Source organism: Primulina eburnea, chromosome 11, assembly GCF_022965805.1.
Source record: "Primulina eburnea isolate SZY01 chromosome 11, ASM2296580v1, whole genome shotgun sequence".
NCBI classification, from domain to species: domain Eukaryota; kingdom Viridiplantae; phylum Streptophyta; class Magnoliopsida; order Lamiales; family Gesneriaceae; genus Primulina; species Primulina eburnea.
The window spans coordinates 24,670,742-24,676,337 of NC_133111.1; the positions used below are offsets into that span (position 1 = coordinate 24,670,742).

The 5,596-nt window shown below is 33.2% G+C and overlaps 1 long non-coding RNA gene across 2 annotated transcripts; it reads left to right on the forward strand.

Annotated features, from left to right (window-relative positions):
* Positions 1 to 285: 285 nt before the first annotated feature.
* On the forward strand, positions 286 to 1,414 carry LOC140804839 (uncharacterized). Of its 2 annotated transcripts, none has more exons than XR_012112211.1 (3): positions 286 to 1,053; positions 1,176 to 1,231; positions 1,311 to 1,407. It is a non-coding gene; the product is annotated as an uncharacterized lncRNA (long non-coding RNA). The 2 variants fall into 2 exon arrangements; XR_012112210.1 differs by having other exon boundaries at positions 287 to 1,053; positions 1,315 to 1,414.
* The last annotated feature ends 4,182 nt before the right edge of the window (positions 1,415 to 5,596 follow it).

The following is a 5,596-nucleotide window of genomic DNA, read 5'->3' on the forward strand; positions in this document are numbered from 1 at the left end:
AACTTGATCGTCAATCGATATTAAATATCATTATATCATGTCTTGTCAAAAGTTGAAATACAAATGAGAGATTTGACAAGGTTGAAACACTCCGGAAGATTTCACCCTATCTTTTGGGGCACTGCCTCAATGAGAATATCAAAGACCCAATTTTAACCAAGTATATGTGGGGTCCACCAATTTTTTTAAAATCAATGGCCCAGATCCTGTGCAGGCACTACCCCCACATGCCAACCATAGAGTGTTGTTATATATTAGGATTTGGGGATTGACTTTTAGTGGATGCTTTGCTTTCAAGTTTCCGTATGATTCTTGGTATTTGTCTTGGACTGCATCTATTTTTTGAATCAAGAGAGTAAAATGGGCCACGTAAATAATTGATGCAAAAATTAGTTTGCATACATTTCTGGCTCTGTAGAGTAATGTTTCTTTATGAGTAAAATTATTAGACGGTTATTCAAAAAATAGATTTGTAAAGTTCTCCAGCATTAGTTCTTCATTGCTCTAAAACTTTAAGGTTCCGTTTTGCCTTTGAATTTGATCTTTATTTTCCATTTGGTTAGCCTTTTCATTTTAATTATTTTCTCATTTACTAAAATGCCGGTCATTCTCAGTATTAATGTTTGTCTTTTAAATTTGATTTTACATGCCATTTCTTCGGTGAAAGGCCTTGGTTTGATTCCTGGGGTGGTAGGTCGTTCTGACTCATCAAATGGTTTCAGAGTACCTCATATTGGGTGGGATGTTTCTCAAATAACTAAAGAATCACATATTTTGGATGATATTGGGAGCCACCATTTTTATTTTGTTCATTCTTACCGTGCACTTCCGGTGAATTCTCATTTTTTCTCAATAAATATCCAATGACACCATTTGTTCCAATCTCTCATTTCTTTCTAACACATCTCAAGTATCCAATTTCTCCTGATTTTCTACGGTCAGATGATAACCGTGAATGGGTATTTTCTACATGCAAATATGGCGACGACTTTATAGTCTCAGTAAGAAGAGGAAATGTCCATGCTGTTCAATTTCACACAGAGCAGAGTGGAGGTAAGAATATTTCTCAGATCCCTGTTGACGGAATAGAGGGAATTGAACCGGTCTTTATGTGTTTTATAGTATCCTGTACAAGAATTTATTCATCTGATTAATCACATTAATGAGTTTTGCAGATGTTTGCCTAACTGTTCTAGGAAGGCTTTTGTATCCCAGTCCAGAGATAACAAAGGTAACAAGTGCTCCAGTATTATTCTTTGTTTCTGTGGTTATTTGACACGATACCTAACCAATAACAATTTCATGTGAAGACAGAAGCCAGTCCCAGGGACAACATCTAAGCTCGCTAAGAGGGTGATTAATGCTGATAGCATGATATTGAAAAGCTTGGTCTGACGGTTTTTTTTTTAAAACTAATTTAAATTTTAAATTTTTTTTCAAAAATAATGCAAAAAAAAAAAGTGTTGCAAAATTACGGCAAACCGTACATGTGGAGCAGCGTCCGTGCTTAGTAAGCACGGATTGAGTCCACGTTGGCTTATTAGCGACGGTTTTATAATTCCGTCGCCACTAGCGACGGTTTAATAACCGTCGCTACTAGCGACGGGTTACAAAACCGTTGCCAACTCAAATTTTGCGACAGTTGTGTAAAACCGTCGCTATATTATGGAATTTTTCCATCCCGCTTCCGATTTAAATTTAACAAAATAATAATAATAAAAAATTATTTTTCGTTATTTCGGTATATACCGAAATAAGCGAAAAAAAATATTTCATACTGATAGCGGTACCGAAATTTTCAGTACGGTATCCTTTTCGGTATACCGTTTTTTTCGGTAAGTTCGATATTTTTTTCGGTAAGTTCGATATTTTTTTCTGTACGATTTTTCGGTATTTCGGTATTTTTTCCCAACCCTAGCCGTGAATAGTAAATGATGACGTGCGATTAATATACGCCGTTAATGTCCAGACATAATATTTTTAAAAATATTTTACTATTAACAACGCACATAAAGATGCACGCCGTTGATAATACTTTGAACGGCGTGGCGTGTCTTTATTGTGCGCTGCGAAAATTGCATATGTTATTAACAGCATACATAAATGCAAGCTGCAGATAGTACTATAAATGCACGCCGCGGATAGTAATATTTGCAGCATGTATTTATGTGTGATGTTAATAACATATGCAATTTTAGCAGCGCACAATAAAGACACGCCACGCCGTTCATAGTATTATCAACAGTGTGCATTTTGATGTGCGCTGTTAGTAGTAAAATATTTTTAAAAACATTATGTCTAGACATTAACGGCGTACATTAATCGCACGTCGTCATTTACTATTCATGGCTAGGGCTGATAAAAAATATCGAAATACCGAAAAATCGTACAGAAAAAAAATATCGAACTTACCGAAAAAATCGGTATACCGAAAAGGATATCGTACTGAAAATTTCGGTATCGGTATGAAATATTTTTTTTTCGGTATTTCGGTATATACCGAAATAACGAAAAATAATTTTTTGTTATTATTATTTTATTAAGGATTCGAAAAATTCCATAATATAGCGACGGTTTTATATAACCGTCGCAAAATTTTTGGTTGGCGACGGGTTTTTAAACAGTCGCTAGTAGCGACGGTAAATAACCGTCGCTAGTAGCGACGGAATTGTCAAACCGTCGCTAATAAGCTAACGTGGACTCAATCCGTGCTTACTAAGCACGGACGCTGCTCCACATGTGCAGCGTCCGTGCTTTGTAAGCACGGTTTGCCGTAATTTTGCAACACTTTTTTTTTTTGCATTATTTTTGAAAAAAATTTTAAAATTTAAATTAGTTTTAAAAAAAACCCTGGTCTGACAGTATGTTTTTCACCACTTGAATTCAGATTTATGGGATTAGAACATTCTGAATGTCTGAGTTTTGGAAGGGCGCCAAAACTAGCATACAACGAAATATAAAAATGGTGTAGACTTCATTAGAGGTTGGAGCATCATTTCATGTATTCATCCCTCATTTCTGCAATCCCAGCCAAAAAACAGAAATCAATGTTGTTAAAAAATGTCTATTTTCTGTGTGACTTGATGTGTTGGTCGTGAAGTTCATATGATTTACTTACTCTGTTTGTTCCAAAATTCCTTTTTATCTATTGTTTTTCATTTATACTAGGTTGCCTTGAAGGTTAGTTTTAATCAAAAATGGATTTTTAATTAATTGGATTTTTAATTAAATCAAGTATTACGCATTACTTTCTTCATTTATGTGTTTGGCATGTTTACGAGATATACTGCTATAAATTAGGTATATATTTACCTAATCAATGCTCATATTTGTACTGTATGTAAGGTGCGAATTTTTTCAAGCCGAAGGTTCCTTCTTAAAAAGAGGTAAATTCTTTGTATTACAATAATCAACTCTATCTTAGCATTGATTTACCAATTTAATATTTCCATTGTTCTATCTAATTAATTTCTTTATTTATATTTCAACTTAAGCAAAACATATTATGTGTATTGTGATCATGATTTAATTGTAACGAAGTTAATTTTATAATTGTTTGTCTTAACTTTACATTCTGCCACTATTGCTACAATTTATTCTTCTTATTTGTCAAGTCATCTACTTACAAATATTTCGGTTTTTTTTTTTCACGTAAAAGGAGTTTGTCAATTTCTGCTTTATTTGTCATGTATTTAGCGAAATCATTGCTGTAGTTTACATTTTGTTCTGTCATATCGATTTTTTCTCGCACACTTTAATAGATCGTTCTATTTATTTTGTATGTGTATCTTGTACTATGGTATTATTCGATAGAATGAATATTTTCTTACTATGCTTGACCATAGAGTGTTTAGCTTATGCATAAAATGCTTAAAGATATCTAGGACTTGAATTTTTTTTTCAATTTATTAGCTGAATGTAGAAGACAAATTTTAGGTTTTTATATTCAATAAATTTTGGTTTGATGATGATATTCTCATATTTTTTAGACAATTTTTTGACTATTTGTTTACTTGTTTTACATTGAAGTTTATCATTATTTCACATGAGATGATATTACTGTTTCAAAAGAATATTATTTTTTTTTATCAACATCTATATCATTTCAGATAACAAATTGAGTTTGACATTGTGGGGACCCGGACGCTAATCATCTTCTTAATCATCTTTGGGATTTAATTATCAGTTCTGATAAACAGGGTCTAAAAATTTTTCTTTTTAAACTATAAATGCGGAAGGTAATGGAATCTAAATAATATACATATCTGTATGAAACTACATTTCAATATAAAAGTACAATACTGTACAATCTAAGTCTAAGGTTCAGTTACTAAGTTCAAGTAATAAACCAAATCTACAGTAAGTCCGGAATCACCACGCTAACTCTTCTTCTCTCCTCATCCTCTTGACCCCGATCCAGTCCCACCTGTTGTCATGCACACATACAAAACAAGACAACAGTCGGATAACTCCGGTGAGAATAAATCCCAGTATAAAACATGGTAAGCATGTATATAAACAATCTAAATCATAAAACATGCTATAATGAACATATTCAAAGTAATAGATTTCATAATCTATGAAATCAAATCACAATAAGCATGCAACTCCTTTCAGATAGACATGCAATTTAAATCAAATCATATAAACATAAGATCATACTGAAAGCAATAAATATGGGTTTCATATTCTATGAAACCACATCTCTAAACACATGCAGTTCTAGTCAAATCATGTCTAGACTCGACTCAACTATAACTCTAGGGATCCCGGTGTGAATAAGACGTCAATGGCTGTCACCTACCCTCCCACTCGGGGTGACTGTACGTCTTATTCCTAGACTTCGGTCTGAGCTGTATCAACGACTGCAATAGGAGTCAGGGCTGCTCCTAAGCTGAGATACACCGAACATCTAGATATGTGACAATGGCCGTCAACGACTCTCCTATCTCAAATACAATGTATAACAATCTGTAAACAAAGCATGCTCATTTCCAAAAGATTTGAATATAAAGTCTATAAACAAATCATAATCATATCAGAAGACAAACAATAATCAAGTATGTGATTTTATTAGGAAACTCAAATGAGATCTGATTTGAGTTGTATCTTCCCAGATATCACATGAATTATACCTTTGTCGTCCCTATCTGACGAAGACAATGATCTGTATTCAACTCTGTCCATATCAATCTGAAATGACAATATTGAATACGCTGTATCAGTAAATAACTCAATACACAATCTGTTCTGATCAATACTCAAATCAGTATACAATCTGATCAATATCTGAACAAGATACAATCTAATTCATGTCATCGACATTACAATACAATCTGAGTAATTACTGAGTCTGATCAATCTCAATCAATACTGAATCTGATCAATATAACTCAACTGATGTTTCGACGGCATAACAATACAATCTGAATAACCCCGTCAAACTAAACATCACAAATATAATACTGGAACTCATAATCTGTATCCATACAATTCATAATCTGAATACTAACACAATTCTGATATAGAATCTCAGTCAATATCTTTCACAAATCATAACAATTACATAAACAGTCTGTTCTTTAATCTGTCTTCA